This window comes from Simochromis diagramma, unplaced genomic scaffold (assembly GCF_900408965.1).
Source record: "Simochromis diagramma unplaced genomic scaffold, fSimDia1.1 OVJJ01000426.1, whole genome shotgun sequence".
NCBI lineage: Eukaryota > Metazoa > Chordata > Actinopteri > Cichliformes > Cichlidae > Simochromis > Simochromis diagramma.
Window position 1 is genome coordinate 2,715,313 of NW_024387170.1, and position 13,249 is coordinate 2,728,561.

Consider the following 13,249-nt stretch of genomic DNA (forward strand, 5'->3'; position numbering starts at 1 on the left):
CCAGAGAGGGAAAGAAGCACGATAACTAAGAGAACTGACAAAAATTAAAGGTTTCTGGTGTCGCTCCCCTGTCAGCACCTCAAAGAACTGTTTCCGGTCGCTACTCCTGTTCCCAGGGCAGCTGAGGCGCCACTGGTCCTCAGACCCGTGTATGTTTTCTGGGTGGAAACAGAGGGCGTCCAGGCAGTACCTGTGCCAGTCCTGGCTCCCAGGGTCAGGGTAGCCGCGACCCAGCCTTCTCCTGCACCCTTACCTACTCCTCAGGCTCCTGCACCCATGCCGGTTCCTAGGGTGAGGCCAGCCAGGGTACAGCAGAGCTCCGCACCTGTACCAATCTTTCGGGTGGGGATGGCTAGTGTTCGGCAGGCGTCTGCACCTGTTCATGTCTGAGCTACAGGCTCAGCCAGACATGTCCAGCATCCTGCACCCATCTGCAGCTGCCTTGCCACCATCTGGTCCAGCTCCATCTCCAAAGCAAAGCAAAGGGTGGATATTTTGAAGAATCTAAAATATAAAACTTTTTTGAGTAATTTCACACCGCTGATATTTGCTGCTCTTGGGAGGTAATTACTGAAATAAGCTAACTGCATCCTTGTAATATATATTAGTGCAATATTAGTAGACCACCCAAAAAAATCCCACTAGCATGGGTGTATGTATCAAAATGATGAATAAATTGCAACCAATTGAGTTAATTGACTATTTTATTTCCTCAGAAATAAGAAGTGGCGGAGCATTACTCCATTGCCTTCTGGCTGCACTACACCCCTGTGGTGAGGTGACATCTTTTTTGTAGGGATGCACCGATACCGTTACCGAGTACTTAATAAAAACATGATTTAAATTTACAGGTAACAGCTTTAGTCATATAATTTAACAAAAAAACAAGGGACTAGTTTGGAATTAAGAACATTTATTTAAAATGAAAAGCATGTTGTATCCAACATATTACAGAATAAATAATTATTAAAAAAAATGTAAACAGTGACAGCGCAACTCAAGTATTTTTTTCAGTTTGTTATAAACTCTGCCGCTTTGGACAACACAAGGGGCATTAATAAACATCTTTGCTATTTAGTGCACAATATTTGAATAAACTAACAACCACCAACATAGAACTGTGACAGTCAGTGCAACTGAGGTAGGTATTAACATCAAGTCTAAGACGACTCACTTAATGGAGCATATTTAGAAAAAGTGAGTGGCAGGGTTTTTTTTAAAAGAAAAGTAGCTGTTATGGCCCTGTCCATAATCTGTTTTGGTGGCTGTTATTGTCTGTGTCTTTAAGTCTTGGCAGGCCCCGGATTGGATGAGCTGACGGCTGCCGATTGGTCCGCTGATCATGTGGTCGTATTCAAAATCCATCACCAGCAGTTGTCCCGGGGCAGCCACTGACAGCAGCAGCAGACTTGACCCTGGCCTCCAAAACCTGAGACATTTGTGTGACTTTCTGAGTTCTGTATATAGTGTGTACATTAGTTTTCATTGTAAATAGCACTGGAACAGAAGGGGTGAGCTGCCTTATTGTTTTCCTTGCACTGTTTTCTCCTGTTTATTTCAATTAGGGAGTTAGGTGTAGCGCTTGTCTTTTGTTTGACGTTTGATTTCACATAGGGTTTTAGATAGCACCTCCTCCTGACTTAGCTTGTTTTGTTTGTTATTTTGGCCTTTGTTCACCCCGGAGCTTCATTTTTGCAGTGTAGAAAAATAAACCACCATTCACTAAGAAATTGGTTTTCCCTCTGTGTATGGTTTTGGGGACCAATGCGGGGCAATCTTTTCAAACTTACGTTGCGTTCCTGTACCCCTAGACTGGGGCGTAACAGTAGCTTTTCTGCATTATCAGCAGTCAGCCTGGTTCTGTTTTCATCTATAATGTGTGACACTGAGCTAATAAGCCTGTCACTTTCCACACTGCTACATGGGGCTGAGAGGTATTTATGGGCAATTTTAGCCAAAGTGGGGAACCTGATTTTGTTGACACCCCAGTACTTCAGAGGACTGTCTTCACGAGGGCTTGGGGCCTCTCTGAGGTATGTGTCGAGCTCAATGGCAGCACCTGCTACCAGCGGCTGTGGTGCCTGGGGCTGCTCCTTAGCGATTTCTTCAAATACAGTGTCCAGACTGCTGCTAGTGCTGGCCTGGGCCTTGAGGAACAGTTTAGCAGGAGGTTCTGCAGCTCCTGCTTCAGGTGCAGCTTGGCCTCCGGAGGAGTGTTGTTGGAGAAGAAGCGATCTTTATACCTGAACAAAATTAATGAATGTATTAATATGTGGAAAAATAGGACTGATTTTAGTTTCCCCTAAACCATTGTCACAAATGCCAGCCATTTGGCTTTCTGGTAGTAATAAGGGAAATATATTTCATATTATATATATATTGCATACTTTTGTATTTGTGTATTTTAGTTACAAAAATATAATATTTCAGATGGAAATTAATCTTACATTTAGTACTGTAGTTTATCATTGAATACCTATAGCACACAGACTTTACCTTGGGTCAAGTATGGTGGAGATGAAATACAGTTGGTTGGTCTCGACGTCACTGAAGCGCTTCTTGACAGCTGCCAGTAAGGTTGCTTTCATTGTCTTGACGCCGTGGTCCTCGTCTGTTTCTCTGTTTAGAAGTCTTACTAGCACAGTCACAGCTGGGACGACATCAGAGGCTAATGCGTCGTAGCTGCTCACTCTTTTAGTTAGTTCCTCAAAGGGGGCGAGGATGGCAACAGTCTTTTTCATAAGAGCCCATTGGTGAGCGGTGAGATAGTCAGGGAGTTCATGTTCAGACACATGCTCTATGAGGGACTGGAGCATGTAATACGTGCTGTTCCAGCGCGTCTGTACGTCCTGCTGCAGTCTCTTTATTGGCTGGTTGAGCTGTCCCTGAATGTCCTCGAGGCGGGAGTAGGCTAAGACGGAATGTTTAAAATGCCCAACTATTTTCCGCCCCACTGCTATAGCATCAGCTATGCTCCTCTGTGCTAATAAGCCCTCGTGAACTTGTGCGCGACACACGGCAGACTTGGGAGCCCTGCGTTATTCATGGATTTTATCATGTTTTTGGCATTGTCACCAAGCACAACATGTACTGATGTTTTAGGTATACCCCATGTCTGGAGCATTTCCGCAAACACATGCACTATAGCCTGGCTGGTGTGCGATCCGCGGAATTGTTTTGCATGTAATATGGCTCGTTGTGGCGTGAAACTCTTGTCTATCCACTGGGAGGTTAGGCTAATTAGTGACACGGGGCTAACACTGCTTGTCCAAATATCTGTGGTGAAACTAAACGCAGAGGAGGCTTCCAGTAGGCTGTGGATATGTTTTCTCACGAGCCACTAAACTCGTGTAGTTTAGGCAGCTCCGTGTTAGTCATGTAGCGGCGGCTTGGACATCATATCTGGGCTCCAGAACATGGAGGAGATGCAGGAATCCGACACTTTCTACCTCCGAGAGTGGCTGGTCACTCAATGCAATGTACTTGATAATTGTCTGTGTTATTTTCACAGCACATGGATTGTCTCTGGACATTTTCTCTCGTCTTGCAAGAGTTTGCTGCAGCGTGGGTTGTGTTGGTTTAGAAGCGTGGGTAAACTCTTTGTACTCATTGTCGTGTTGGGATTTTAGGTGCTTGATTAAATCACTTGTGTTAAATGCGCTACCTTTTGAACTTCCTCTGGACAATTTTGCTGAGCACAATTTGCAGTCGGCCTTTGTTTTGTCGTCTTCACTCACTTTGAAATAGTTCCACACGGCTGACATGTCTCGCCTCGCCTTCTCCCTGCTGTGAGCTGCAGCCGGGGCCTGGGGGCGGGCACTCTGCGCCTGTGATTAACCCCTTACACGCCGCTCAAATATAGACATTTCTCAGAGTGTGGAATCGGTCCCCGGTATTGGGGGACTTTTAAGGAGTACAAGTACTTTAGAAAATGTGGTATCGAGGCCGATACCAGGTACCGGTATCGGTGCATCCCTAATAATTACTTACTCTTTTCAGTCACTATCCACAACAGCCAATTAGTTTTACTTGGCTTATTACACCCACAATTTAGTTGCTCTAACACACTGGGACAGATCACACACCGCCTCTTTGTCTACAACAGCAAATTGACACTGAGAATTCAAACAACTTGGGAAACAGACGATTTAGATAAGCTCCAATATGCACACTTTGATTTAACAGGTGGTGCTTACCTTTATTTTAAAATGACCCGGGTCTCTGTTCGCTTTGCTGGTTGACCCCCCAAACCGCTTAATCTGTCTTTCTTAGCCTAGTATTGGAATCCCGGACGAGCCCCCAATTGTTAAATATCAACACTTCACAGAGTTCTTTTGATTCCTCAGAGGCATCCGATGGAAGACAAAACACTGCTCACGTCACGGTTCTGGGTCATTTCGACCCAGCATTTTGAGTTCTTATCTTTTGGTTTGATTTTGTATTATGGGCTATTCTTAATCTCTGGTTGTGTCTTGTTGATTATTATTATTCTTCGTCTGTTTCAGTTAAGGGTTTTGTTCTTGTACGCTCGTGTTTAGTATAGCTTTAGTCCTGTGTTAAGTCTGCGTCTTTGTGAATTGTTTCCTGTTTTACTTTGAAAGTCGGTGTCCTTTGTCAATGTATTGAGTTTTTCTTCCTCCTGGTCTTGTCATTTCTGATTACTCCCAGCTGTGTTCTCCTCCTGTGCCTAGTTCCCCTTGTTATCCCTCTGTGTATTTAAGCCCCGTGTTTCTCTTTGTCAGTGTGGCGTCGTCTGTGTTTCGTCCCTCAGGTCATGTCAAGTGTTTTTTTTCAAGATTCTTTGCCGGTCACGTTTTTAGTGTTTATTTCAAGTCAAGGTTTTCTCATGCATCTGCACCGAATCTTGTTCATAGTCCTCATAACCATAGTCTCCCTAGTTTTCATAGTTAGTCATACTGTTCTCCAGTTCAGGTTCTAGTTAAGTTTAATCTCTGTCCCGGCTGTTTTTGTCATGTCATTGTTTCAGCCACAATAAAAGCTCGCTTTTCGTTTGAGATTCAGTTTCGTCTCCTCATCTGTGTCCGCACCTGGGTCCACCTCACTCTCTCCACTCGGTCTGCCCCGCAGACTGTGACAGCTCAGTAGACCACTTAACACTTTATTTCGCTTTCACAGTACTTCTAGAAGGGAGATGCGTCCTGCATGACACATTGCTGTGGTTCTCAAAATGGTGATGCGGGCTTAACAGTTTTATTACAGAAGCTCTCTCATTCTAGTCTAAACAACAGTGTCTCAGTAACTTTCCACTAGAAGATGGTCCCCTGTTATCTACTTTTTCCCAGGCAAGCGTGAGCAAGAGTCTACAGCATTCCACTCCCCAAGGACACAGTCTAATGCCTTTATTTTTCAGGGCTGTGTCCACTTAATACTATACTATATAACTTTATAACACTTATTAATAAAAGCATAGCATTATTGAGGCACTTCAAATAATTTTATCTCAACAGGGCAGAGTTTCAGTCTTGAAAGGGGTCCGTTCGGCCACACGAAAAACACTTTTAACATCACTGTCCATGGAAACTACTTAAAAGTTCATAATCAGTTTCAGCCACACAAGACCTAGCCAAAGCATGGAAACATTCTCAAAAAGTCCATAACTTGGTCACAAGTCAAACACTGAGAAATCTGTTATAGCAGGCTCAGTGACTAGACTAGCAGGTAACTGCTGGGCACCAGCTGTGCTCACCCGAGGTGTTATGAAGCTCTTTAAACTACAAGTCACATTTCGAAATAAATTCATACAGGGCTTTATTCTATATACTTGAATTACTTTGTCTACCTCACACCCATAGTGTCACGGTTTGGCATGGCAGACTGTGGGGGTGTAGGGAAGGAAGACCCAGGCGCGGTGCTCGGTGTGCGAACAGTGCGTTTTATTTACAGTGTATGGTGCAAAACAATAAGTCCCCGTGTTTCCCAAGACTCCCGTGTCGTGTCCTCCTTGTGCTCTCTGCTCTGTGTCTGCACTCCCGGTGCTCGCTGCCCTTGGGGCCTCCCACGCTCCTCCTGCGGGAAACAATAGCGGCAGCTGTCAGGACGCTTAATAGCAGGCATGCACTAAACGACTAAACCTAAACTGGGTGACTAACGTGGAGTCTCATGCAATGATCCCACGTCAGTGGGAGCTCCAAGACTCTCCTAAGTAGCTCCTCCGACGAGCCCTGATCAGCAGCAGGTGTGTGGCTTCGGGTGTGGCCAGTACCAACAGGGCCACACCCACTGGGCCTGAAGGCGCCCGCAAATCTGTGTTCACAGAAACACCGGCATCTGCGCGCGCACACACACACACACACACACACACACACACACACAGAGAGTTGTGGCAGCAACACCAAAAATACATATATAATACATATAATATAACATAAGTCCATAGCTGCTCAGAGGACCCTGACACACAGCCAATTTAGAATCACCAATTAATCTAGCATATTTGACCTAGCATGTCTTTGGTATGTGGTAGGAAACACCTGGTCTCCTCCTACAATGTATTCCAAAGAAGCACAGGGAGAACATGAAGAGTTAAGATTAAAAAAAAATAAATAAGAGAGTGATATCAAATAAAACCTCTCAATGTGTAGTATATGATAATGACTTTTTTTTTTCTTTTTCTTTTTTTTAGAAGACTAGAGATGTGTCTGAAATCTGCTACAATGTCTCCTGCATTTATGCTTTAGGAGACTTTGTCTCCTAATGCTCTCATGACCAATGGGACCACTTTTTGTTTTTTTTCACACCCTTCTAGTATGTGTTGAATAGTCTCCAGGGCACTGTTGTACAGTCTGCAACATGGTCCTGTTTCCAAGTTCCAATAGGAGACACTATCAAAGATGGTTAAAAACCAGACAAGGAGCAGAAGACCAAAGATATGGTAAGCCTAGCAGATAACAACATCAAAAAAGGAGGAGGATGAGAACATACAGAAGTACAATGGGGCCAAATGAACACACAAACACATGTATAGAGATTGACAGACCACGTGACTTGCACGCGTTGCATTGTAGGTACCAGTGGCAGCAAAATCAAAACACTGCATCAAGCGCTAGCATTTCCAGCACCGGTAACCATTCATTCTGCAGTTTTAATCCCTACTTGCATTTTATTTGCCCCCAAAACAGTTATGTACAAAACGAAGGAGAACGCGGCAGGTCTGTACACAGACAGACTTGATGAAAAGGCAAAAAAAAAAAAAGGTACGAGGAAAAAAAAATCAAAGGAGTGAAAGGGTTAGACCCATACGAGCATAAGAGTGTCCGTTAGCGTGCTGCCCAGCTTTCATCACGCTCATATTTATAATTATATGGCCTTAAGTGTGAGTGCATACACTCATGAAGGGTTTAGTAACTTCAGATCCCTGCAACAAGCCCAGTTCCAGTTTACCGACGGATGGTTACAGGACACTGACATGTTCAGAATAGCCAGATATGTAGGTGGTTTTATTCTAAGTGAAGGGCAACCCCTCAAAAAACGGACAGAGCAGTGGAGTAGCCAAGGCAATAGAACAATATAAAACTCGATTACCAAAATATAATTTATTTCACAATTTATTTATTTTTTTTAAACAGTTAAACACCCCTGGCCAGGGAGAACACACAGTAAAAACATAAAAACAACACAAAAAAATCCAGTGGCGTCAGCCACAGGATTAAAATCCACTAAAATCGGAGCGAGGCAAAGAAAACCCAGCGATGTCCCCGGCCGTCCTGTCTCTTCGCTCTGGAGTACTGGAAGACAGAGGGGGCAGCGACAGTCACTGTTCTTTCCAGTGAAAGGGATTTCTTGTACCACCGTGTGTCTCGGGATTTACCCTGCAATCCAGTCCCTCCGTCATGTTGTCCGATCACCACAACATAACCTAATAGACCTACACCTTAGTTCACAGATTCACTTAGGGTTTATTTCTGGGATTTCACACAACCCAGGATTCAAATCATGAATAGATAATGGACTTGGATTTACATCATTATGAATGAAATGCGCTCTATTTGGAAGCAGCCGCCCCCCTCCCCTTTCGACGGGTTGTGTGTGAGACTTTAAATCATCAAACTGTAAATTATAAATTGTTATTGAGCCCTTTACCCCTTTTGTTTTATTTTGCGAGTTGATTATTAGATGCTGCTCCAGCCAGCCAGAGAATCCCCCGCCGCCCCGCCCTCTCCTCCCTGTGCCGCAAGCAGCAGGCGCACCTCGCAAACGGAGTGCGCCCTTACTCCCAGCAAATGGGCGATAGAAAACCGCTCAGTGCCTATGCCATTCCCAATATGCGCTGGCATGATGTCGGGGCAGCATATTTTTTTCCCCCCGCACCTCAGAACAAAAGAGAGAAAGGATTCAAATTCTATATTTCTCAGTATTTGTATACAGCGGTCCCTCGTTTATTGCGGATGTTATGTTCTAAAAATAACCAGCGATAGGTGAAATCCGCAAAGTAGCCAACTTTATTTTTTACAATTATTATAGATGTTTTAAGACTGTAACGCCCCTCACTACACACTTAATACACTTTTCTCATACAGGCATGAACATTTTCACACTTTTCTCTCTTGTTTAAACACTCTCAAAGTTCAAACCTTTGTAGAAAAATAAGTCGAGTATTATAGAAAGAAACCAAAGATCAAACCCTGTTTTCAGGTCCAGAACATGGGAATAGAGCAGCTGCGAGATAATTCAACATCAATGAATCAGCGATTGATGTAGCGATTCTGTACTGTGCAGGAGAGAGGGCACGGAGGAGATCGACAGTGGTCTGCAGCCAATCAGGACACAGAACACAATGCATTGTAAAAATAAAAAAAAAAAAAAAGCATGCAAAATTGCACTAAAAAAATCCACGAAACAGCGCAGCCGCGAAAGGTGAACGGCGTTATAGCGAGGGACCACTGTAATTTTGAAGCTAAGTCACAACATACCCTTCGTAAATACTAATGTATAGAAATACTTACCAGCACGATACATTTATTTTTTGTGGCTTTTTTTCACGGTTTGTTGACATGCTGTGTAGGTGTGTACTTGGCTAGCTGATATCAACATAACGGGAAACATTTGACTATTGTTCACCTGGGGCCCGTTCTTCGTACGTCGCTCACTACATCCAAGACCAAACCATCGCGCTAACCGTGAGCTCGCTAATCCGGTTCCCCGAACACACCTGCTGTTGACGATTAGTACAGCTGGACGCAGTAATGTGACATCACTGGGTGTCGTAAAAGGGGCTACGCATCGATAGTAGAAACATTGATCGGCAACCCTCTGATTGGTCGGCGAAAATGTCGACGGAGCGCGCTCGGCTCGGTATTTTTCGGCAGCAGAGCAAGAACTCTTGAGTGAGGGATTTCAGGAGTTTCAGAGTTTAATCAGAACGCAAGGGAACACTGCAAAGGCTGCAAAAGAAAGGAGCGAGGGCTGGCAGAAAGTTGCTGACAAATTAAACTCGTAAGTAATTTAATAATAACAATAATAATGGAGTGGATTGATATAGCGCTTTTCAAGGCACCCAAAGCGCTTTACAATGCCACTATTCAGTCACTCTCACATTCACACACTGGTGGAGGCAGCTACAGTTGTAGCCACAGCTGTCCTGGGGCAGACTGACAGAAGCCAGGCTGCCATATCGCGCCATCGGCCCCTCTGGCCAACACCAGTAGGCGGTAGGGTAGATTTATCATATTACACTATATTATCCAATATTATATTACATCATATTATATTATGTTATATTATATCCCCTTTCACATTAGAGCCACAACAGGACCCACTAGAACATGGGAACAAGTAAAAGTGAAATATAAGAATATTCTACAGAATGGTAATATTTATCACTTATATTGCTTTTCGTCTCTTGGAAAGAGACCCTGGAATAATCTGTCTGTTTATAACAGCAACCAAGAAAAGGGCAGAGCAAAAAAAAAAGACAGGTGGTGGTCCTGCACCCCCTTGTCAACAAGTTGGTTAAGTGAATAATACCCTCACGGGAAAATCGATATCTCTCAATGAGCACACTGTCGCGCTGAGCTAAAGGATCCTGTCTATCCCGCAATATACGCTGAATTCTGAGAACTCTCCTTATCAATCTTGCACCTTCCGCAATGGGTGGCTCGCGTATACGGACAGGACATGGCTGCGACAGGCTTCCCAAATCCACCTTCGCTTTTATAGCCGTGGTCTCTCATCTTGATTACACAAAGTAATTTGCAATTGCTACTCTGAAATATGAATTACATCTGTAATAATCACATACATGTAATAGAATGTTAATAGTACATTTCCCGTTATTAGGAAATGACCTGTAAGTATCTGTGTGAAATCAATAAATGGATCAGGTGCTGCATTATCTTTAGTTACATTGATAATATTTATTTATGGTGACACAGTGGTGGAATATCGCTGTTGCTTTCGTATAAATGAAGCGGACATACCTGCGTGGCCGCGATCTAATCCTGTTTACATAAAGTAAACCTGCTCCCGAGCAGGTTTACGCTTACGGCTCTGTTGCTATGACAGCAAGTCCCGGATGAGCTTCGGGGAACCGAACGATCCAAGATCAGGCGAAATCGTCAACAATCAAATCCAGCTAACCTACTTAGCGAGGTACGAAGAACGGGCCCCTGTAGTTTGAATGCTGAACATTTGCCGATGTGTCTTCTCATTTTGTAATGAAGATCTGCTTGTGTTGACTGATGTAAACCAATCGATCTACACGCTTCAAAAGTCAAAATTGATCATTTTATTTTTTTTATGACAGCAGTGGTGAGTGGTTAGCATTATCTCGTGCACAGGGTCTATGGCCCGTGCGCACTGGCCACTCGTACCTACAATCCTTTGCGGTTTTACCCCGGAAATGACGTCATATTTTCGATCTCTATAGAGATTGAAAATGTGACGTCATTCAGGGGTAAAACCGCAAAGGATTCTGGGAACGAGTGGCAAGCAGTACTAGCCATGAAAACAGTCACACAGCGATAAAAAGAAACACAAAAAATGGCAAGAAGCTGTTGTATTATTAACTGCAATAGCCAGTTGCATGACAGCCACGGGAAGCCGAAGGGTAAAAAGATCGTTGTTATTGGATTACGTAGTGGAAGAGAAATTGTTCGAGCCATGTTTCCGAAGTAACAGAGCCGACGGATGGCCTGGATTGCAGCCATTCGAAGACCAAACATAACGTCCCAGAACACTCCAGCTCACATGTTAGTCTGCTCCAAGCATTTCCACAAAGGCAAGTCTTCTGTTGTAGTTACTACGTAATTTATCATAACATAATTGTTGATGTAGGTTACAAATAAGTCTTAATTTGAATTGAATTCGTTGCGCTATGCTGCTTTGTTCACTGTGGCTTTGCGGGCTAATGTTTGTTGTGTTTTGTAGGAAAACCGGCCTACAAAATGCTGGAATGCGATCCAGACTGGGCCCCCTCTATCAACCTGGGTCATACCGAGTGTAAAGCTGCTACCACGGCGAGATTTGATCGGTTAACAGAGACAGCGATATCAAAACAGCCACGAAAAGTCCCGCATATATGTGCCCAAGTGTTGTATTGAAGCAATCAAGTGATGAATAACGGTTTTCCAGTATGTTGTTTTGAAATTTTTTTTTTTTTTTTTGCATTGTTGATTTGTTTTTCACCGAAGCAGCTAATAAAGCATAATGGAATACAATTTTGCCTCTTTCTTGTAAGATTCTATAATAGAATGAAACAATAATGCCAGTAATAAATACAGATAATAAATTGAATGAATTACGAAACACTCATTTTATTTCTATTAGATCTGAAAATGTTGTGTAATACTACAACGTGAAACGATAAATAGATTATCTCCTGCGCAGGCCAACGCAAAGGGAAAAAAATTAACAACAGCTGTGAAATGGAACAGTCCAAATCACCAAAGTAAACTGGACCTGGGCTTGTTGCAGGGGTCTGAAGTTACTAAACATTTTGTGAGTGTATGCACTACAACTTAGGACCATATAATAATAAATATGTGCGCGATGAAAGTTGGGCAGCACGTCCTTACTCAACTCTGTATGCTGGTATGGGTCTCACTCCTTTGATTTTTTTCCTCGGCTCTAGATCAGAGGTCGGCAACCTGCGGCTCTTTAGTCCTTATAGTGCGGCTCCTCGTGGTTTGGGAAAATAAATTAGAAGTATTTAGCTGAAGTGTATTTTGTTTATGTTACAAGTCCCATAGTAAACATATCACGGCAGACCCGACGATGTTTGCATGAACACGCTTTACAGCATCTCTTTATTGACCACTAACGTTCGCTTTGTTTGGCCTACTAACATGGCGACTCGACCAAAAAACCTGGTCACGCCCCCTCTCGTGACATTACGCTCCAAAACCCTATATGTCCCTTCCCATTGCTTTTCTTAATTTTGATATTACTATCACTGTTTTCACAAAAAAACCCCAGAACAAACAAACAAACAGCAAATCCTCAATGATAGATTTTTTAATGTTACTTTTATTTAACATCCATTGGTATGGCTCAGAAGCAGAGAAGTTATGGTACTTTTCACCCACTGAAAACATTTGTTAAGATGTGAAAGCAACAGTTTGATGCTATATCAAGTAAGAATTGAGAACACAGCATTTGGTGACGTTTGCTGTCAGGGTTTTGTTAAAAGAAACCAGTAGCCAGGCTTCTGCTTGTCTGAATGCTGTCATTGCATCCTGTTTTCACTTACATTTCACACAGACCTATTTATTTATAGTCTAAATAGTAGTAACGATTAATCCAACAGCAGAATGAAATATTAATAACCTGTAAACTGGGCAGCGTCAGGTTCAGTGTCACAGGTGTTCAGTGTTGCTTTGGTCTAGTTAAATCCGTTAGTGGTTTCCTGTCTGAGATGGTCGGAGGGGGACCTCCACACTTCGTGCTCGGTACGGGGACTGCTATTCTGGTTCGTGTTAGTAGACTGGTGCGCCACTCTTTGACTAGCGGTTGCGTAGCTTACGTGAATGTTTTGTCGTAGCAGAGGCCCAGGTAAAAGGAAGTGGTCCCCCGTGGACGAGTAGCTACCAAATCGGGACGAGAGTAAATGGCACTTAAAATATTCAACGAATGAGTTTAAGCTAATCGAGGTGATAATCAGAAAAGCATCCAGTGGTGAGTTTATAGTCGAGTTGCTTGATTCTTCTTTGTAAAATACTGCTGTGGTGTTTGGCCTCGCTAGCTGTTAGCTAGCTGGCTGACATGATGATGGTGCATGGTGGCCGCAGTAACC

At 43.4% G+C, this 13,249-nt stretch overlaps 1 protein-coding gene across 1 annotated transcript in view; it reads left to right on the forward strand.

The window, feature by feature from the left end:
• Positions 1-12,809: 12,809 nt before the first annotated feature.
• Positions 12,810-13,249, forward strand: part of dicer1 (dicer 1, ribonuclease type III) — a 34,126-nt gene continuing 33,686 nt past the window's right edge. The window contains exons 1-2 of the mRNA XM_040049128.1: positions 12,810-12,905; positions 12,998-13,131. The gene's annotated coding sequence lies outside the window, so the exon portion shown is untranslated. The remainder of the gene's footprint in view (positions 12,906-12,997; positions 13,132-13,249) is intronic.